The 23,353-nt window shown below is 44.1% G+C and overlaps 1 protein-coding gene across 5 annotated transcripts in view; it reads right to left on the reverse strand.

The window, feature by feature from the left end:
• Nucleotides 1-23,353, reverse strand: part of LOC308339389 (uncharacterized protein) — a 115,386-nt gene that overhangs the window by 6,730 nt on the left and 85,303 nt on the right. For 3 of the 5 annotated variants that reach the window (XR_013966505.1, XR_013966506.1, XR_013966507.1), the window contains 2 exons: nucleotides 21,562-21,686; nucleotides 4,804-4,928 (listed from right to left, as the gene is read on the reverse strand). The gene's annotated coding sequence lies outside the window, so the exon portion shown is untranslated. Of the gene's footprint in view, nucleotides 1-4,803; nucleotides 4,929-7,063; nucleotides 7,754-21,561; nucleotides 21,687-23,353 lie in introns of those variants that run through there. The other 2 variants (XR_013966508.1, XR_013966504.1) reach the window with 2 other exon arrangements.

The raw sequence follows: 23,353 nt of genomic DNA on the forward strand, positions 1-23,353 counted from the left end.
ACGTCTGCCTAGAGAAATCTAGATTATTTTAAAATACACCCCCTGACACAGACTCTGCTCCCAGCCAACTTCATTTAAATTTAGGGAACTCTGTGAAGATCATCTTTTCACTATAAACACTGCTTAGTCCAGTGTCCACAGGGAATCCCATTCTCTTCGTTGCTGGATGCTATTTTATTCCAAGTACCTTAACGTCATTATTTATGTATTTATATATTATATAAATAAAATGTCCTTATTTACGAACATGGCCTGAATGCAGTTGCTCTTTTTCCCTCCAAATAGCCCTCAAAGGGTCTCAGCTAGCAGTGCAGTAGCCCATCTAAAGGCTTTTTAGAAAAAGCTCTGAGGGACACCTGGGTGGCTCAGTGGGTTAAGCCACTGCCTTCAGCTCAGGTCATGATCCCAGGCTCCTGGCATCCAGCCCCACATCGGGCTTTCTGCTCAGCAGGGAGCCTGCTTTCCTTCCTCTCTCTGCCTGCCTCTCTGCCTACTTGTGATCTCTGTCTGTCAAATAAATAAGTAAAATCTTTAAGGAAAAAAAAAAAAAAAGCTCTGACTACATTACTTGCTATAATTCGTGTTACAGAAACACATGTTGCCGCTAAACAGTTTGTACTGTTCCCTTGAAAATGCATGCAGCCATAAGCCAGAGGGGCAGACAGGTGACAGGCTTAGGTAAATGGACGGGGGAGGGGAGGCGGTAGATACTTAGCTGGCACTAAGGAAGAAAGCCCCAATTTTCAAGACTTGCTTTTTGAAAGGAGATTATAGTTACAGTTTCTCTTCCCTAACCCTCCAAGATGCATCAAAATTCCTGGCCACTGAGTTGCCACACTCTTGTGCTTTTGCTCACATAAAGAGAATTTACGGGCTTGCCTCCTTACAACCTGACATAAATACTTCCTTGAACAACTCGAGAATCTTAATCATGGTACATCAGAATGATACTGGTTTTTCAGAATAGATCTGACTACCCTGGAATAGAATTATCCAAAACGTAATAGGAAATTTAGCTATTTTTAAAAAATAGAACAGTTCCCTGCTACATCAACCCCATCCACACAACCAGGCAGAAGAAGAATGCTGCTGGTGGTCCAACTTTCACAACTGCAGTATATAGAAAGAGCAGCTGCCCACTGTCCCGACCCTCTGGCTTCTGGCACGTGGCTAGAGTTAGCACAGCCTCTGCAGAGAAGTAAAAGCTTCAGGAAACCAGAGGTTTCACTCGAGGGGTACACTGTGGCAACAAGGACAGACACACACGGGACAGATGTTAGCAGCGTCAGCCTGCTTAAGACCACTTGTTTCTGAGAGAGCCCTTGCTGGTCTTGGAGCAGCATGGTATGATGAGGCTTGCCTAAGTGGGGATGAGAAGGGACCCTCTTACACCAGGAGACCTGGAGTTTTGACTTAGGAAACCTAAGTACATAAAGCAATTAACAGACACAAAGGGATAAATTGACAGTAATTACAGTAGGGGACTTTAATACCCTGCATACATCAATAGGTCACCCAGACAGAAAATTAACAAGGAAACAGTGGCTTTGAACAACACTTTAGACCAGACGAACATAACAGATACATATAGAACATTCCACTCAGAAACAGAATACACATTCATGTCAAATGCACATGGAACATTCTCCAGAATATATCACATGTTAGGCCACAAAATAAATCTCATTTGATATAAGAAGACTGAAATCATATCAAGCTTTTTTACCACAACAGAATGAAACTAGAAATCAATCGCAAGATTAAAAAAAACCCATAAAGAACAAAAATACACGGAATTTAAATAAGATGCTACTAAACACGGAATGGGTAAATCAAGAAATCAAAGGGGAAATGAAAAAAATGCATGGAGACAAATGAAAACGAACACAACAGCCCCAAATCTTGGAGATGTAGCAAAAGTAGTTCTAGGAGGAAAATTTATAGCAATATAGGCCTAACTTAAGAAATGAGAAAAATCTCAATTTCATATGCTGAAAAGAGCTAGAAGAACAAGCAAAGCCCCAAAATAGAAGGAAATAAAGATCAGAACAGACATAACGAAAAGACAAAAAACCATAAAAGATTTAAAAAAAATAACGGAAAAGAAAACGGACATCACAAAAATACAAAGCATATAAGATTATGAAAAATTACAGGCTGACAAATTAGACAACCTCCAAGAAATGCAATGGATAAATACCCAGAAACATCTAGAATCACAAGTAGAAAATTTTAACAGAGAGGCACTTGGATAGCTCAGGTCATGGTCCCAGGGTCTTGGGTCGAGCCCCTCATTGGGCTCCCTGCTCAGTGGGGAGACTGCTTCTCCCTCTCCCTCTGTCTGCTGATCCCCCTGCTTATGCTAAGTACATAGATAAAATCTAAAGGAAAAAGAAAAAAATTTGAACAGTCCAATTACTAGTAATGACACTGAATCAGTAATCAAAAAACAAAACAAAACAAAAACCTCCCAACAAACAAAATTGGACTAGATGGATTCACAGGTGAATTCTATCAAACACAAAGGAGAGTTAATACCCATCCTTCAAAAACCATTCCAAAAAAAAAAAAAAAAATAGAAAACTTCCAAATTCATTCTAGGAGACCAGCACTACCCTGACCTCAAAAGCGAAGATAGTACAAAAAAAATTACAAGCTAACATCTCTGATGAACACCGTTGCAAAAATCCCCCTCAATAAAATAACAGCAAATGGCATTCAACAATACAGGAAAAAAAAAAAAATCCATCAGCAAGATCAAGCAGGCTTTATTCCAGGGATGCAACAGTGGTTTCAATATTCTGAAATCGATCAGTGGAATGCACCAATTAGCAAGAGGATAAAAGCCATATGATCATCTCAAATACAGAGAAGCATTTGACAAAATACAACATGAAATGGATGGATTTCAGCAGAGTAGGTTTAGAGGGAACACACCTCAGCATAATAAACCCACAGCTAACATCACACTCAATGGTGAAAAGCTGACAGTTTTCCCTCTATGATTAGAGACAAGACAGAGATGTCCATATTCACCACTTATTTAACATGGTACTAGAAGTCCTAGCCACAGCAATCCCACGAGAAATACAAGGCATTCAAATTGGTAAGGAAGAAGTCATGCAGTCACTATCTGCACAGGACATGATAGTACATATAGAAAACCTTAGGGGCACCGGGGTGGCTCAGCTGGTTAAGCATCCAACTCTTGATATCAGCTCAGGTCTTATTCTCGTGGTCATGAATTCAAGCACCGCATTGTGCACCACAGTGGACATGGAGTCTACTTTAAATAAAGAAAACTTTAAAGACTTGACAAAAACAAAACAAAACAAAACAAAAACCTATTAGAACTGATAAATGAAGAGGGTGCCTGGGTGCCTCAGTCATTAAGCATCTGCCTTCGGCTCAGGTCATGACCCCAGGGTCCTGGGATCGAGCCCCATATCAGGCTCCCTGCTCGGCAGGAAGCCTGCTTCTTCCCCTCCCATTCTCCTGCTGTGTTCCCTCTCTTGCCACGCGTCTCTCTCTGTCAAGTAAATAAATACTGATAAATGAAGTAATTTGTAGGATACAAAAATATACAGAAATCTGCTGCATTTCTTTTACACTAATAACAAAGTAGCAGAAAAAGAAATTAAGAAGACAATTCCATTTATAATTGCAACAAAAAGAATAAAAGACTTAGGAATAAACTTAACCAAGGAGGTTAAAGACCTGTTCTCTGCAATTTATACGGCAATGAGAAAGAGATTGAAGACAACACAAATGGAACATTGTACCATGATTATGAATTGGAAGAACAAACATTGTTAAAACGTCCATATTACCCAAAGCAAATCAATGGATTCAATGCAATCCCTACCAAAATACCACCAGCATTTTTCAAAGAACCAGAACAAATAATCCTAAAATTTGTATGGAAGCACAAATGTTCTTGAGTAGCCAAAGCAATCTTGAGAAAGAACAACAAAGATGGAGGTATTGCAATCCCAGATTTCTAGATATACTACAAAGCAGTAGGCACACGTGCGTGCGTGCGTGCGTGCATGCATGTGTGTGTGTGTGTGTGTGTCTCCTCAGGCTGTATCCCTTGTCGAGGCACTGAGGCACAGCTGTGCTGAAGACCAAATCCTGCTCTGCAGATAACTTCCTTCTAGGTGAAGACCCTCACTGGATGATATGTATATATAGATGTATATAGATACATATAGATATTTTTAAGATTGTTTTTAGTTTGGGAGAGTTTAGTGGGCCTGAAAAAACAAAAATTACTCTTCAGAAAAATAAAATACTTCTGTTTTGAATACATATCAACAATGGCTTTAGAAACCATCAAATATCAACCTCAGTTACCAAAGACATTTCCAAAGAGTGTCCTCCTTTTTTTCCTTGGCAGCAATAAGGACAGTAAGTAGGACTTCCCTGGAGAGACGGCATAGTATGATTCTGGACTACAAGGGCTCTGAAGACTGCCAGGCTTGGTGTAAAATCCCACGTCACCTGCACATCCCAGGTGTGTGACAATGGACAAAGGACTTCAACTCTGAGCTGTGAGGTTTTCCAGCTGTGAACTGAGGACATTCCCACCCTGCACCCTGACTCAAAGTTTTATTGTAAGGGAACTGCTCTACCTTCTGCTGTTCTTAGTAGACGATAGTACACTTCGATACATGGATTCCCTCCAAAGAGAAAGCATGTTGCTTCTGGGAGTGACAAAAGTAATATTTTCACCACCCCTTCACTGGATCCCACTTGTAGCAGGTACTCCAAGACTAGAGGATGGGTTTCCCCTGGAATTACCTGCAGCCCCCGCTGTGAGGTCAATGGCAGCTTGGATGGCAGGACTGGACTTCATGTTGGCCCACTCCTCTGCTGGTCTCTGTGGAAGGCAACTCTCCAGAGCTTATGACGGGTGTCTCATATCCCTGAAAGGAGACCAGAGCTCAACCATCAGTGAAGCCTCTGCAGCCTTTCTCTAGAACTGCTGCCTGGTTACTGGGACCTCAACCTCCGGGAGCTGGGAGATCAGTTCTCCCTTTTGCAAAAAAAAAAAAAAAAAAAAAAGAAAGAAAAGAAAAAGGCAGTCAAGGTATCAGTGCAGCTTAGCAACTGGCCTGCCTTCTACTCGCCCACCATCTCCCCATGAAAAACTCACAAGTCAAAAACCTTCCCTGAGTTATCAGAGTTACAGCCACTCATAGGGAGCATTTCAACCAACCCTTCTGAAAATCTTACAAGTGAATGCCAAATACCACAGACACCCAAGTCATATCAAACTAGTTTTTCAGAGGCCTAAGTGGAACTGTCAGGCAACTAAGCTCAGTTCTAAATTCAGACAGCAACCTGAGTTGAGTCCCTCTTAGGAGGTCACAAAACAGCAGGTCTGGAAAGTAATGGATTAGGTGTTCTGCTAAGTGACATATGCGTGGGTCTGAATTCCTGATCTTCCACCAGCAGGATGAGCCCTCGGGCCCCTTAAGCTGGAGGTCCCCCCGAATCAAAGGTGAATAATAGAATTATCATAATATAAAGGCAATCACAAATAGCCACATGGGACAGCTGTTCTTAGAACTACAGAGCACAGCACCAAGCATTAGTAATGGTCATCAAAGGCCTCTCCAGACCTTCTCAACCATAACCGTGTACACAAAACACCTGGGGACCTTGTTAAACTACAGATTCTGATGTGCTAGGCCTCAGGTGGGACCAGAAACCTTGCCAGTCATTACAAACTCCCAGATGAGGCTGATAATGACTGGCCACCAATCACATTTTGAGAAGCAACACTGTGTCCTAAATTTGTTTGATAAGAATCACTGGGGCACCGGTAAAATATTCAGATAACCAGGTCTGTCTCCCAGTGATCTTGTTTCAGCATGGTTGGGCTAGAGCTTAAAAAGTTTGGGAAAACTAGAGTCTACTCCTCTACTGTTAGACAAAAATCAACTATCACAGAGAAATGGACTTAAAAGATACAGATTTTTTATAAAAAAAAGAAAGGTGGCTCATTAACACATAATATCAAGCTAACCAATTCAGCAACCAATTCTGTGTGGTTTTCAAACTAAGAAAGTGACTTATCCGTCAATAACAAAGAACAATTTTCATTCATCACGCTAAAGACCTTTGTGCTCCCACTCAGGCCACCTCTTGGAGGCTGGTGGGCCAGCTGGGTTATTAATGAATGCCAATGTGGACCTAAACGTGGGCGGAAAATAATTTTATCCACTAAGAAGTCTTTTTTAACCACTTGACACCTGTTGTGAGTGATCAGACACCAAGAATCTTGCTTTCCTTGCAAAAAAAAAAAAAAAAGATTGTAAAACCAGCAACCACAAAAGCATAGTACTGGACTTGAAAAAGCAACTAAGTGAAACAGACAAGACATGGATTTTATGTTATTGATAGGACAGGAGAGGCAGTATCAATAACTATAGTTGACGAGGTTGTGGCCATCCTGTACCTAGAGAAGGCTACGAGGGTCCTAATCCAATCTCTTCCTTTTCCAGATGGAAAACCGAGGCCAGAAAGCAAGAGCTTTTCCAAGGTCATACAAGTAGTCAGGGGACTCAACTCAAGTCTTGCCTTTTGGGTCTGTGCCTACCGAGCAATACTTAATTCCAGAGTATTCCAACCTGACCAAAAAGAAAAGCAAAAAACAAGCACCGAGCCCCGCATTTTAAAGGAAAAATGGAGGCAAGTGGGGAGCTTCTCCATCGGTTGAATTCTTGGGGTGCCAACATTTCTTTCTGAGTTTATAAGAAAGGCATAGATCCTACTATGTGTCATCGCTGCGAATTTAACCCCTCCGGTAAGCCAAACTTAAACGCATCAAATCCCACAAGTAACGACTCATAGAATTATTAAGATACTAAAAAAACAGTGATGGGAACTAACAGATTAACTCAGCAACTGACTCAAATTATTGTGTGGTTTAAGAAGGCAGCTTCAAGAAGTCTTGAAAAATACATTCGGCTTGGGGGAGGCAAGACTGGTCAGCAGAAGTTAAAACTCAGTCTTGAGCCAGTTAAAAAGCTGAATCCTTTTAGCGCCCCTTTACCTCTCCTGCAAGCACACGTGGGTCCGACTCCAGGAGAGACAAACAACAACGCCAGCCGCACACCTTCTGTTCCCGGGGGGAAATGAGTTTCTCGCCTGGGAGAACGCTCTGAGGCCGCCTGCTCCACCAGGTAACACCAAGGGCGAGAAGACTGCGGCACAGGCTCAAGCTGGCGCGGCCGCCCTCCCCCCAGGACTAGAGCCGGACCCAAGGCGCTGCGACGCCCGCCAGGCACTCCCGCTCTGAGGCTCTGGATCCCGGGGGGGCACAGGGCCCGCGAGGGAGTCTGCTTCCAACTTTCTCGTCCTGGCTTTCACCTCCTCGGACTCCAGCCCAACAACCTGCGAGAGTCTCCCATTCATAACCGCCCCCGCTCGGGCCCGGGCCCGGGCGGCCCGGTGCCCAGAGGCCTGATGACACTCCGCGGGGGCAAAGAGGACACCCTTCCCGGCAGTTGACTCCACGGAAAGGAGGCCGCGGAGCCCCGGAGTCTCCGGCGAGTCCCGGCCCACGGCGCCCGTTAACGACCTGGGCACGTGCACGGCGCGCGGGCCGCGGACCCCAGAAGCCTACCGGCTGCCCGGGAAGGTCGCGCCGCCTGGCCGCGTAGGTCCGCTCGCGCCCCGCTCCCTCCGGCCGCCCCCAGAGCGACGGTTGTGGGGCTGACGCTCACCGCCGCGCCAGTTGGCCACGCGTGCTGCTCTGGCTCCGCCGCGGGCTCTCGGCTCTGCCTCCGCCGCCAGGGCGGCCGCTTAACACCCACGTCGGCAGCCGGCCGGCCCTCCGCTCCGCCCTCCCGCGCGGGAGCGCAAAGGGCGAAGGCCCCCGGGACCGGAGCACCCCTTCGGCCGGGGGCGGGCAGCGCGGGGCCGGCGCGTGGGAAGCGGAAGTCCGCCGCTGAGGCGGCGCGCTCGGCCCCGCGCAGGCCACGGGACCCCCGGCCCGCGTGCCCACGAACTGGAGGACCTGGAGGACAGGGAGCCCGGGCCATCCCCGGGTTGCTTCCCTTCCTCCAGGTTCCCGGAGGACTCCTGAGAGGCTCGACCCCAGCTGGAACTCAACCCCCAGCGGGGGTTGGGGGTGTTGGGAGGACCCGCTGAAGTCTTTGGGCTGGTGAACCGTGCTGGGACTCAAGGCCTCTATTTTATATTTGACTACAGAAGTACCGGAGACGTGGTGATGAAAAATATATTCGCTTATTGCCAGGAAAAAAAACCCCCACAAAACAAACGTTTCCTAGTCTGCCTCCCGCAAGTTCACACCCACCGATGAAAACTGGCTCTAAATCGGGCTTCTCTGATCTTTCAGTTCCTAATGAGTTATAGGCTACTTCTGTGGCTCTCTGGCATTTTATTAAAAAGCACTATTCAAAGAATCTTGTATACGGGGAGTAAAGGAATTTTCTCCAGTTCGCTAAGACAGAGAGCTAACACCTACTCAATTGGAAAGCTCTTAGTCTGTTCCTGACAGCTAGCTGCTTCATGTAACTCAGTCGTGGCCTTCGGATTTCTTTGGCTCAGTGTTCATGCATTTATTTTCATTTTCTATACTGCATTTTCTTCCTTAAACTGTGCTATCTTTTCCTTTTACAATTTGTTTTTGCCCTGTTTGATTGCGGTGTTGGATGACTGACAATATCACTTAAGTGATGGGGGGAGGGGAGACTTAAATATCCCCCGTGACTTGTGTTAGTGCAAGTGCTTAACTTGAACGTACAACTGAACAGATTTTCCAGAGGTAGGAGGCGCTGTGAGGGCATCAGAGCTCCTGGTAAATGGGGGCACTCATAAAAACAGCACAAACTGACTTTTCATAAAATCAGCACTTTGTTTTTTTTAAAGGTTTTAATTATATATTTGACACAGAGAGAGAGATCACAAGTAGGCAGAGAGACAGGCAGAGAGAGAGAGAGGAGGAAGCAGGCTCCCTGCTGAGCAGAGAGTTGGATGTGGGACTCTATCCCAGGACCCTGAGACCATGACCTGAGCCAAAGGCAGAGGCTTAACCCACTGAGCCACCCAGGTTCCCAAAATCAGCACTTTAGAAGTCAAGTTTCTGAAACTCAATTACAGAAACACGCCAGGGAGTTTGAAATACTTGCCCAAGGTGACTTGTGACCTAACTGGTGGGAAGCAGACTCAGGAGCAGAACCTACCATTACAACATTCTAGAGGACTCCAGGACTTTCAGTATCCCCTGGTCCAGTGGCTTTAGCAAGCTAGAAACTTGAGACTCAAAGGAAACCTCATTAAGGACAGATCCAGTACAGATTGGAAAGCGCACAGGAGTTGGAGCCAGGATGCTTGTGTAAAAATCTGGGTGACCTTTAGTGAACCATTTAACCTTTTCAAACCCCAGCCTTCACGCAACTGCATCACGGCCTCTGATCTCCGTGATCCTGCTGGGGCAATCCACCACGTGGGCCACTGCCGCTCCAGGAGCCAGCTGGGGCCATCCACCGTCGTGAGGGCAGGCACTACTCCAGGTCACTGTTGCGCCCTCACCGGGTGGCCAGCCAACCTTGTTCTTTGTGTTGTCTCCCTTGAGTCCCTTCTCCTACTCTCACAAAAGCTGCTCCAGACTCTCAGCACTCCTGCTACATTTCTTTTTTCCCTCACATTTCCTCAACAACCTTAGCCTCAGTTTATGTGTAAACTCACAAATAACCAGGAAACATTTGTGCAAATTTGAACCCCCAATTAGCAAAGTTACCTTTTTTGCAAAAACCCTCATCCATTTGCCTCTGTCCTGTTGTCTTGCTTGCTGTATCCTGGTGCTTCACACCCTGCCTGGCACCAGTGAGGTTGGTGAAGGATGGGCGACTCAGAGGCCAAGTCACTTGCCCAAAGTTATATAAGTACTAATGAAAGAGCTGGAACTCCGCAGAGTTCTGTTCAAGTCTGAAGTTCATGGCCCTAACTTCCCAGAAGCTTCCTTTTAAAAGCAAGAGAGTTGCAGGAACCAGTTCTTTCTCCTGAAATAGACCTCCCTTCACATTTTATAAATTCACCTTGGCAGCTTAAACTCCCTCACAGGAGTGGCTCTTTGTTATTGTTGCATTAGGAATAGAGAAATATAACATGTTGAAAAGCTTAACACCTCACAGAAGCTCAGAGAACTCATTGGAAAATCACCTTCTTGGTGATTTTCCACTCAAACTTTGTTCTGAGGGTAATTCCCCAGGCATCTGATGGCCTGGAGAACAGGACTTTACAGAGTCCTGCATTACTTCCATCAGTATAGGTAGCTTAACCCAATGGCATTTCAGATCTGGGTTCCAAACAGCAAGCGAGTCAATGCACTGACCCGTGTGCTCCAGGAAGTTGCTTGCTACACTTGGGACTACGCAATCCAGGGACATTAGTATAGCCGACTATCTGATGAAGGGGCAGATGTGATGTAGGTCAAAGGTGGGGGGACAGAGTGGCTAACATGAAAAAGCGAGACTTTGCTACTTCGACAGTATTTCACAATGCACTAGGGAATGATACAAAAATGGGGATATAATTTCATCACTTGGAGCATTTTAGCCCTAATACCATGTGGATGTGCCTTAACAAAGTGTTAATTGGAGTTGTAAATAACTCAAAAACTTAAATCATCTCTGATTCAGTACTTTTAATTAATGAGAAAGAAGAAAAAAATGTTTTGATCACACAACTCCCATTGAATATTGTGGACTGTTGATGTAACCTTTATTGGAAACTCTCTCAAATCGTTTTTGGAATCAGGTAGAGTTTGTATTTGAAATAAGCATGGATTTGGATTTTTGTCACCAGTGTGGAATAAGGGAGTATTTTGTATCCCATTAAAGAGTTGTTAAGACAATGTTTTAAAGGGGGTTGTTTGGGGCACCTAGTTGGCTTAGTCGTTAAGCATCTGCCTTTGAGGGGCTCAGTGGGTTAAAGCCTCTGCTTCGTTCGGCTCAGGTCATGGCCCCGGGGTCCTGGGATCAAGCCCTGCATCGAGCCTTGCATCAGGCTCTCTGCTCAGTGGGGCTCCTGCTTCTCCCTCTCTCTATGCCTGCCTCTCTGCCTACTTGTGATCTCTGTCAAAGAAATAAAAATCTAAAAAAAAAAAAAAAAAAAAAAAGGCATCTGCCTTTGGCTAGGGTCATGATCCCAGGATCCTGGGATTGAGCCCCACATCAGGCTCCCTGCTTAGCAGGAGGCCTGCTTCTCCCTCTGCCCCTTCCCCTGCTTGTACTCCCTCTCAAACTGTCTCTCTCTCTGTCAATTAAATAAATAAAATCTTTTTTAAAAAATAAAAATAAAGGAGGTCATTTTCTTTTGTCTTTTCCTTAACAACTTTTTAATGGTACGAGCAAGAAAAAAAAAAAATGAGCTGAGCTGTATATTTCATAAGCCTTAGATTTGAATTTATAATATACATATATTTTTAAAGACATCATTTATAGTAGCAAAGACTTAGGAAAAATGCCTGAAAATGGATAAAATTTAATGGATCATCAACAAAAGGAAATACTATGACATAATTTTTAAAATCATTTTCTTAAATCATATACTTTAGGGTTGTTTGGCTGCAAATAACAGGATGCACAACTCTTAATATATTTATTTTGAATATAAAGAGAAATCTAGAAATAGGAATTTCCAGGGTTGGTTAATTTAACAGCCCAAAAGTATCTGGGTCAACTTCTCTCTGATTCTCTTGACTTTTCCCTCATGATCACCAAGTGGCTGCCACAGCTCTATCACATCCTCACATGTAACATCTAAGGCCAGGAAGGAAGAATTCTCCATATCTTTTTCATCACACACACAAAAATCTTTCCCAGAAGTCCCCTGGCAAGCTTCCCCCTGTATTCCACTAGCCCAGAACTTGAGTTTCATGCTTGCCCAAACATAAACACTGGGAAAAGAATGGAGTTATATTTGGTTTAGAATAGGGGTCAGCAAACTTCTGAAAAGGACCAACCAGCTAGTAACTATTTTAGTAAATATTTTGCAGGGCATGCAATCTTTGTCATACCTACTCAGCTCTGCTGTTCTAAACAAAAGCAGCCATAGACATGGTAAAGAGACAAGTATGGTTGTGTTCCTATAAAACTTTTATCTATGGGGCACCTGGGTGGCTCAGTGGGTTAAAGCCTCTGCCTTCGGCTCAGGTCATGATCCCAGGGTCCTGGGATCGAGCCCCACACGTCGGGCTCTCGGCTCAACGGGAAGCCTGCTTCCCTTTCTCTCTCTCTGCCTGCCTCTCTGCCTACTTGTGATCTCTCTCTGTGCAATACATAAATAAAATCTTAAAAAAAAAAAAAAACTTTCATCTAGGAGCATTGAAATTTGAATTTCATATAATTTTTACCTGTTACAAAATATTATTTGATTTTTATTTTTTCAGACTTTTAAAACTGTTAAAGAAAAAAAAAATTTTTTTTGTATGGTTCATGACCCTACAAAAAGAAATGGCAGGCCATGGGGTGCTTGGGTGGCTCAGCCGGTTAAGCATCTGCCTTCAGCTCAGGTCATGATCCCAGAGTCCTGGGATCCCTCTCCCTCTGCCGCTCCCTGCCACTTGTGCACGCTTGCACTCTCTCTCTCTCTCTCTCTCTCTCAAAGAAATGAATAAAAAAATCTTTTGAAAGAAAGAAAAGGAAGGAAGAAAGGGGAAGGGAAGAAAAGGGAAAGAAAAAAGAGAAGAGAAAGAAAAAAGAGAAGAAAAAAAAAGAAAAATGGCAGGCCAGATCTGGCTAGCAGGTTGTGATTTGCCAACCCCTGGTTTTGACCAATGATGACTTACCCCCTTGGGACTGTAGGAGATGCCTACCTTTCCTGAGACATCACCACTGCAGACCTGGAGAGGGCTCAGGGGGAAGCAGGGTTTTGTTAGGTAATCAGGAATGTCCCCCACAGCATATTAAGCATAGGGTAAGATTCTTAAGGATATAATCATTTTTTAAAAAGCAGATTGCATGACAACTTCATGAAAGACATGCAGGCAACGTGTTACGGCAGCTCAGAGAGCAAATGCATCCTAGTTGTGTGGTCAGGAGATTCTTCAGAGAAGGGGATGCATTTGAGTGGAGCTCTTACTGTCTAAAATAGTTACTAGACAAATTCCATTTATGGAGTGCTTATGACCAAGCTTTGTGCACTTTCCCATTTCGTACTCACAACATCCTTGGCTGACCAGAGCCAAGGGCAGAGGCGGGAAACCCATTAGGAGACACAGCAAGCAACTGGTGAGAAATCATATGGCTTGGACCAGGGCCAGGGGTGGAGGAGGTGAGACATGGGAAGGAAATCTGAACACTCTTAAGTTAAGACAGAGCAGAATTTGCTGATAAAATCGCACATGGGATGGAGAGGGAAAGGAAAAAAGGTCTTTCTGAATTCAAAAGTACTACCTGGAATATTTACTTGAATGGAACACAGATATCTTTAGTAGACCGCACTGAGCTCTCTCAGAAGAGCTCTACAAAGACACTAATGTTTGAAGAAGTATGAAGGAGAGAGATGGAAATACTAATTGATAAAAATAAGAATCAAAACAGGTACCTCTAGAAAGTTCTTGAGAAGGAAATGAGTCTTGAGGATGAGACAATGTAGGTCTAATGAAGAGACAGGGAAACAGTATTTCAGATGAAGAGGCTCTAGAGAGGGCAAAACGCACATGGGTAAGGACAAGAGGTCTATCGGTAAAATCGTAAGCAGGGGTAGCAGAAAGGGCATTTCGTAATAGAGAGACACCTGATGTACGAAAAGCCTATGATCAGGAACGTTACTTACTGTAAGAGGTTAAGTGTTAGAAGCTACCACAGGAATGGGAGAGATGAAGCTTTGTTTCTGTGCTGAAGGACAGAATAGACCAGTGAGTTAGGGTGGATGCAAAGGTAAAGAAGCACAATAAAATTAAGACCTAAAAGAGACCCAAGGAATGAAAAGAATAACCGGGCAGTACTTGGTAGTCTGGATGGAGGTGGTGGGGGGCAGGTATGTGGGAAAAGTAGCAACTAACCCCCAGTTCAAACTGCAATTAACTGGTAGTGGTTGGTTGCTTGATACAGGAAACACAAGACAAATTCTGAGTTTTTCAGGTGTTCTTTTTCCAAGTTACATCCCTTCTGCTCTAGAACCCTAACACACAAATACATACAATGACATCCCTTACCCACCTTGCTGAATCCAAATAATTTTCAATTAAAAAGAAAAAACTAAACAGATTTTTAAAATATTATACAAAAATATTCATCTTTACGTGGATACTTCAATTAGAATTTCTGCATGGAATCCAAATGGGATAATAGGAAGAGAAAGTATATTTTAGGGAACCAACTATCCGTAATGAATAAGGGAATTGGAAAAGGTGAAAGGTCTTTAAAAATATTTACCACAAAAAGAAAGAAAGGTGACATCACCACAGACCATAGAATCTTCTGATAGAAAAGAAGACCAAATAACATGTCCTCGGTATGCAAGGGCCAGGTGGGAAATACAGTCGGAGCTAGTAGAGACAAGGAGCCCCAGCACTCAAGAAGCCAGCATCTCTGCGATCCTAACTTATATTTGGATGAAGGAACAAAAAATATCAAATGAGTTGTTAGGAGGAAAAGAAATCACGATCTGGGGGCGCCTGGGTGGCTCAGTGGGTTAAGCCGCTGCCTTCGGCTCAGGTCATGATCTCGGGGTCCTGGGATCGAGTCCCACATCGGGCTCTCTGCTCAGCAGGGAGCCTGCTTCCCTCTCTCTCTCTCTGCCTGCCTCTCTGTCTACTGTGATCTCTCTCTGTCAAATAAATAAATAAAATCTTTAAAAAAAAAAAAATAAAAAAATAAAAAAAATAAAAAAATAAAAATATTTACCACAAAAAGAAAGAAAGGTGACATCACCACAGACCATAGAATCTTCTGATAGAAAAGAAGACCAAATAACATGTCCTCGGTATGCAAGGGCCAGGTGGGAAATACAGTCGGAGCTAGTAGAGACAAGGAGCCCCAGCACTCAAGAAGCCAGCATCTCTGCGATCCTAACTTATATTTGGATGAAGGAACAAAAAATATCAAATGAGTTGTTAGGAGGAAAAGAAATCACGATCTGGGGGCGCCTGGGTGGCTCAGTGGGTTGGGCCTCTGCCTTCGGCTCAGGTCATGATCTCAGAGTCCTGGGATCGAGCCCAGCATCAGGCTCTCTGCCCGGCAGGAGCCTGCTTTCCCTTCTTTCTCTGCCTGCTTGTGATCTCTCCCTCTTTGCCAAATAAACAAATAAAATCTTTAAAAAAAAAAAAAAGAAAAAAAAAAAAAAAGAAAAAAAGAAAGAAAAAAAAATAAATAAAAAATAAAAAAAAAAAGAAAGAAAGAAAACAAGAAAGAAAGAAATCACGATCTAAAAACAGAGAGAGACACGTTAACAATGTTGAATAACTAAGAAGAAAGCAAAACCAAAGAATATTTAATTTTTAATTTCAGATTTTCTAAAGCAAGGAAAGCATGAGTAGACTACACCACACATGGCACAACATGGCACACGGCACGACAAAGGAGGTGTACTATATGTGAAAATATTTGGAGAGAATGGAAACTAGAGTGTAAGCCTAAGATTATCATGAACAAGAAATGAAGAGGTCAAGTCCTCTCACACATTTTGGACCACTGAACAAATAATTGCCACTTCAACCCCATCCTTTCATTGACAAAACAGAAACCAACAAGTAACAACACCGGTCAAAATGATATTAACCACATTTCCAAACATTCCTTCCAGACCAGTTCAAGATTCAAGAACTTTAGAAGTACACGTGTAAATACCAATTCATAATAAAATAAACACTTCATTTTTCTAAGCTCCCAAGAGCTGTGTTCCATGTTGCGGGACTATGTCATGGTGGGTGATTCTGCTCAAATGGATGATAAAGGCAGAGAGAGGAGTAATTTCATTTTATTGAAGACTAGCACTAGAAAACTGAAGGTAGTACAATATTAGAAACTAAGAGCCTTGGAGACAGACAGACCTGGATTTGATTCCAGCCTGTCCTTTCTATTAACTGCATTATTACCTGAATTATCCAAGCCTTGATTTCCACTTTAAAGAAGGGGAATATCAACATCATCTACTTTGTATGGCCGGAGTAAGAATTGGAACTACTTATGCCCTTACCAACTAGTACAAAAGAAGTACCAAATAAAAAGCAGCTATCTCATTAACTCATCTATGGCTTAAGCTCCATTTTTTTTTAAGATTTTATTTATTTGATAGAGACACAGTGAGAGAGGGACCACAAGCAGGGGGAGTGGGAGAGAGAGGAGCAGACTTCCCGCTGAGCAGGGAGCCCAATGTGGGGCTGGATCCCAGGACCCCAGGAGCACGACCCAAGCAGATGGCACACTTAACAACTAAGCCACCCAGGTGCCCCATTAAGCTCAATTTTTATTTCTATCAGCATTCCAGCAGTAGAAAGCAGTATAAAACTGGTGTTCTTCCAAATCCTTAAAACCCTAAAGTACTCTGTATATGATTGAGGCTCCTCAAAAGACATCTGATGTATTAATATTATTCTTCAGCAGGGGCGCCTGGGTGGTTCAGTGGGTTGAAGCCTCCGCCTTCAGTTCAGGTCATGATCCCAGGGTCCTGGGATCGAGCCCCACGTCAGGCTCTCAGCTCAGCAGGGAGCCTGCTTCCTCCTCTCTTGGCCTGCCTCTCTGCCTACTTGTGATCTCTCTCTCTGTGTCAAATAAATAAATAAAATCTTTTAAAAAAATTATTCTTCAGCATTATGTAATTATTTACATACAGTTATTTTAAAAGATTTGTATCCTAACTAATGAGCTTGACACTTCTCTCTCAGGTACAGACTATATTCCATTAAAGACTTCTTCATTCTGAAATTAAAATCTCAAATTTCACAGTTGTGGAAAATGCTACACTTATAAAGGGGGTGTGTAGGCACCTGGGTGACTTGGTTGGGCAACCGCCTTCAGCTCAAATCATGATCCCAGGGTCCTGGGTTCAAGTCCCAAGTCGGGTTCCCCCTGCTCTGCAGGGACCCTGCTTCTCCTCCTCCCTCTGCCTGCCACTCCCCCTGCCTGTGCTCGCGTGCGCGCGCACTCACTCTCTCTCAAGTAAATAAACTCTTTAAGAATAACTAAATAAAAAATTAAAAAATAAAGGGGGGTTTTACTTAAAAAACAAATCTCTGATTCAAATGACTAAGCCTCAACATGATACCATGAGATATCACTCTTGGATACCAGCTCACCCATGGAGTTTCTTTCTTTTCTGGCAAAAGGCAATCTGCCTTTCTCAAATCAAAGATTTATCTCCACAAAAGTAACCAAACTTTCTGCCAATTCCACATAATTCCACTATTCCCTAAGCCCATTTCCACAACTACAAAACAGAGTTAATAGCAGGTAGTTATTTCAGTGTTGTTTAATGATTAAATAAAATAATATACACGAAGTACCTAGTGACAGATAAAGCAATTTAAAAAAAAAAAGTTAGCTTGGGAAGCCTGGGTGGCTCAGTCGGTTAAGTGTCTGCCTTCAGCTCAGGTCACGATGCCGGGGTCCTGGGATTGAGTCTCACATCGGGCTCCCTGTTCAGCGGGGAGCCTGCTTCTCCCTCTGCCTGCTCTGCCTGCTGCTCCCCCTGCTTCTGCTATCTCTCTGACAAATAAATAAACAAAATCTTTTTTAAAAATTAGCTCTTTTATTATTTACTGAAATATTTCAATTCCTTAAAAAAATTTTTTTAAGATTCTATTTATTTGTCAGAGAAAAAGAGCACAAGCATGGGGACTGGCAGGTAGAGGGAGAATCAGGCTCCCTGCTGAGCAAGGACGTGGGTAGGACTCGATCCCAGGACCCTGGGATCATAACCTGAACTGAAGGCAGATGCTTAACTAACTGAGCCACCCACCCAGGTGTCCTGAAAATTCCAATCCTTTAAAAATTATTTCCCAATTTACTCCTATCCTGCCCATTCCCCAAGAATTACTAGAGCTGGGGAGCCTGGGTGGCTCAGTGGGTTAAAGCCTCTGCCTTCAGCTCGGGTCATGGTCCCAGGGTCCTGGGATCGAGCCCCGAGTCGGGCTCTCTGCTCCGCGGGGAGCCTGCTTCCTCCTCTCTCTCTGCCTGCCTCTCTGCCTACTTGTGATCTCTGTCAAATAAATACATAAAATCTTTAAAAATAAATAAATAAAAAGTTTCAGAAATAAACCCACACTTACAGGGTCAATTACTCCACCACAAAAGCAGCAGCCATATGCAATGGTGGAAAAGACAGTCTCCTCTATAAATGGTATTGGGAAAACTGGACAGCTACATGCAAAAGAATGAAACTGTTTTTCACCATACACAAAAATAAACTCAAAATGGATTGAAGACCTAAATGTGGGATCTGAAACCATAAAACTGCTAGACGAAAACATAGGCAGTAAAACTTCTGGCACTGGCCTAGCAACCTTTTTCTAGATAGGTCTCTAAAGTGAGGGAAACAAAAGCAAACTATTGGGACTACACTAAAATAAAACGCTTCTGCATAGTGAATGAAACCATCAACAAAACAAAAAGACAACCTACTGAATGGGAGGGGATATTTCCAAATGATGCATCAGGAGACGATATTTGCAAATGATGCATCTGACCAGGGGTTAATATTCAAAATATATAAGGAACTTCTGTAAGTCAACACCAAAAAACAACAACAATAACAACAAATACCTAAACATTCTGATTTAAAAATGGGCAGATGACCTGAATAGACATTTTTCCAAAGAAGACATCCAGATGGCCAGGAGAATCATGAATTTTGGCACGAGAGGATAAACGTCAATGGTCTAGGTCACATTGAGAAGCTAGGCTAGTTAAGGCATACAGCAACAAAGTCAAAGCAGGGAGCGGGTTATAGTTGTCAAAAATCTACTGTATTTAAAAAAAGAAAGAAAGAAAGAAAGAAAGAAAGAAAGAAAGAAAGACAGACCTACTGTATTTTAAAGGGAGACCAAGGTTCCTCATGAAGGAATTTAACTTTTGAGCTCCACACTGCCTCACTTCAACATTATACAATGACCTATCTTCTTCAAATCCTCCCCCATCCTAGCTGCTTGGAATTTCTGGAATTTCTCCTACACTAGCAGACAGGCAGTGCCAGCTTCCCAGCATTTTATAGCAGACAAACTGGACCAGAAACCCACTGGATGGGGGAGGTCTATTTCAAAGAAAAGGAGGGACACGGAAAAGAACATGTGTATACTACAACGAGATCACCTCAGTCCACGATGGCCCAATGTCCCAATCCGGACAGCTGGCAGCAGAGGCTTGAGATTAACCTCCACCCCCAGGAGTGCTGTTGCCCATTATGGAGTTTTAAAACAAAGACAACAACAGTACCGGTCAAGGAACCACGGAACCAACATCCTAGCCCTGTCTGGACACCATCTAGCTGCACAGTCATGGGCAAATGCACTCAGCCTCTCAGGATGTCCTTTATAATACACAGTGAGCATCAGAGCCAGAGTCCTCTGCAGGCCCTCCTAGCTCCACACTGGGAGACTGCCGCCCCTCCAAAGTGGGGCTATGGCTTCCTGTTTGCATGCCATGCACCTCCCAGTAGAAGTTCTCAGGTCACTAACACAAGCCTCCCCTGCCAGCCAAGGAGTCCCTCACCTCTCACCCCTCACCTGCCAGGTCCACCTGGCATGGAGCACTGCCAAGGAGCCTGTTGTCCCCCAAAGTCAGATGCTGCAGGGCCATGCTACATCAGTGAGGGGTGACCCTCTGAGACCAGGGCAGGAAGAAATCCCAACTAGTTATCAGGAGAATTAAATGCCATACGTAGACGGGCCCAAAACATGGTAATGTTTTAAAAAAGCATGCCCCCCAAATGCCTTATACACCAGACTCCCAACAATACAACTGCAATCTGTATCTTTAAAATTTACTGTAAAGCACATAAGTCACACCCAAATACCTGTCCACACAGAAATGCCTTTCCAGGAAAAAGAAAATTCTATCACAACAGATTCTACGTCTTTGGCAGACTGACTGACAGACATTTAGTTCCAAAAGCTGAGAATCTCTCCTGTGGTTAAAGACCACCCTATGGTAGAGACAAAAACTGAGCCCAGAGCATTCCCAGGACTGTTAAGAGGGTGCCGGAGGCAGGCAAATGGGTCCACCATTCCCACGGTCAGGGTCATCCCAATGTGGCCTGGGGGTTGGCATGGGGGTGGGAGTGGTACATGGGGCCATTGGCTGGACCATGGGTTACCAGCGGCAGCTGGTATGGGACTGACCCAAGGCCTTCAGCAGGCAAGAAGCCAGTGGATACCTAGGCCACCCTTAGTTCCCCCTCCTCCTGGGCCAGGACACTCCTGTGGTCTCTAAACTGGGAGCTGGTGCCTGTACTTCTTATCAGTCTGTAATGCACTGCCTATAGCCTTTCTCAATTAGCCTACCTCCATCGACCTTTGGTTCAGGAGAAAATACTTTGTTCTCTAAACTGTAACTTCTTTTTCACAGTTAAGGGAATGATGGCAGGACGAGGGTGGCCCTGTGGCTGCACCTGATCTGTTGACCCGGGAGGTCCCACTGGATAAGAGGACAACAGGCAACTCACCCCTCTGGCCTCTCCACTCCCAGGGGCCGAGGCCCTTATAAGAGTCAGTGTAAGAACCTGGCGATTCACAGACCTATACCCCTGGGGCTGATAATGCATCATGTTAATAAAAAAATAAAAAAATTTTTTTAAAAAGGGAATCAGTGTAAGGGGCAAGGGTAAACCAGGGTTCTCATTTGGGAAATAGGAGCATTCCAGCACTCCTCTGGCGCTAAAATAACACAGGAACCTAGAGAACCAAGTCACCACGCACACACTTCCAATTACTGCCCTCAGGCTGAGTAAAGGTGATATTTCTAAAGAGTGGCCTGTGTGTGTTGCAAGCACTGCCCAGGAGTATTTACCTGTGCCTTTTGAGGCCACAGTCTGCCCTGGGGCTCAGCCCCTGTCCAGCCCACCCTTCCCTGGCAAATCCTAGGGCCTCTCTTTTCTTTTTAGGCCTTTAGAAACCATCAAATATCAACCTCAGTTACCAAAGACATTTCCAAAGAGTGTCCTCCTTTCTTTCCTTGGCAGCAATAAGGACAGTAAGTAGGACTTCCCTGGAGAGACGGCATAGTATGATTCTGGACTACAAGGGCTCTGAAGACTGCCAGGCTTGGTGTAAAATCCCACGTCACCTGCACATCCCAGGTGTGTGACAATGGACAAAGGACTTCAACTCTGAGCTGTGAGGTTTTCCAGCTGTGAACTGAGGACATTCCCACCCTGCACCCTGACTCAAAGTTTTATTGTAAGGGAACTGCTCTACCTTCTGCTGTTCTTAGAAGACGATAGTACACTTCGATTACATGGATTCCCTCCAAAGAGAAAGCATGTTGCTTCTGGGAGTGACAAAAGTAATATTTTCACCACCCCTTCACTGGATCCCACTTGTAGCAGGTACTCCAAGACTAGAGGATGGGTTTCCCCTGGAATTACCTGCAGCCCCCGCTGTGAGGTCAATGGCAGCTTGGATGGCAGGACTGGACTTCATGTTGGCCCACTCCTCTGCTGGTCTCTGTGGAAGGCAACTCTCCGGAGCTTATGACGGGTGTCTCATATCCCTGAAAGGAGACCAGAGCTCACCATCAGTGAAGCCTCTGCAGCCTTTCTCTAGAACTGCTGCCTGGTTACTGGGACCTCAACCTCCGGGAGCTGGGAGATCAGTTCTCCCTTTTGCAAAAAAAAAAAAAAAAAAAAAAAAAAAAAGAAAGAAAAGAAAAAGGCAGTCAAGGTATCAGTGCAGCTTAGCAACTGGCCTGCCTTCTACTCGCCCACCATCTCCCCATGAAAAACTCACAAGTCAAAAACCTTCCCTGAGTTATCAGAGTTACAGCCACTCATAGGGAGCATTTCAACCAACCCTTCTGAAAATCTTACAAGTGAATGCCAAATACCACAGACACCCAAGTCATATCAAACTAGTTTTTCAGAGGCCTAAGTGGAACTGTCAGGCAACTAAGCTCAGTTCTAAATTCAGACAGCAACCTGAGTTGAGTCCCTCTTAGGAGGTCACAAAACAGCAGGTCTGGAAAGTAATGGATTAGGTGTTCTGCTAAGTGACATATGCGTGGGTCTGAATTCCTGATCTTCCACCAGCAGGATGAGCCCTCGGGCCCCTTAAGCTGGAGGTCCCCCCGAATCAAAGGTGAATAATAGAATTATCATAATATAAAGGCAATCACAAATAGCCACATGGGACAGCTGTTCTTAGAACTACAGAGCACAGCACCAAGCATTAGTAATGGTCATCAAAGGCCTCTCCAGACCTTCTCAACCATAACCGTGTACACAAAACACCTGGGGACCTTGTTAAACTACAGATTCTGATGTGCTAGGCCTCAGGTGGGACCAGAAACCTTGCCAGTCATTACAAACTCCCAGATGAGGCTGATAATGACTGGCCACCAATCACATTTTGAGAAGCAACACTGTGTCCTAAATTTGTTTGATAAGAATCACTGGGGCACCGGTAAAATATTCAGATAACCAGGTCTGTCTCCCAGTGATCTTGTTTCAGCATGGTTGGGCTAGAGCTTAAAAAGTTTGGGAAAACTAGAGTCTACTCCTCTACTGTTAGACAAAAATCAACTATCACAGAGAAATGGACTTAAAAGATACAGATTTTTTATAAAAAAAAGAAAGGTGGCTCATTAACACATAATATCAAGCTAACCAATTCAGCAACCAATTCTGTGTGGTTTTCAAACTAAGAAAGTGACTTATCCGTCAATAACAAAGAACAATTTTCATTCATCACGCTAAAGACCTTTGTGCTCCCACTCAGGCCACCTCTTGGAGGCTGGTGGGCCAGCTGGGTTATTAATGAATGCCAATGTGGACCTAAACGTGGGCGGAAAATAATTTTATCCACTAAGAAGTCTTTTTTAACCACTTGACACCTGTTGTGAGTGATCAGACACCAAGAATCTTGCTTTCCTTGCAAAAAAAAAAAAAAAAAGATTGTAAAACCAGCAACCACAAAAGCATAGTACTGGACTTGAAAAAGCAACTAAGTGAAACAGACAAGACATGGATTTTATGTTATTGATAGGACAGGAGAGGCAGTATCAATAACTATAGTTGACGAGGTTGTGGCCATCCTGTACCTAGAGAAGGCTACGAGGGTCCTAATCCAATCTCTTCCTTTTCCAGATGGAAAACCGAGGCCAGAAAGCAAGAGCTTTTCCAAGGTCATACAAGTAGTCAGGGGACTCAACTCAAGTCTTGC

The sequence above is a fragment of the Martes martes genome, assembly GCF_963455335.1.
Source record: "Martes martes genome assembly, chromosome: 3".
Lineage (NCBI taxonomy): Eukaryota > Metazoa > Chordata > Mammalia > Carnivora > Mustelidae > Martes > Martes martes.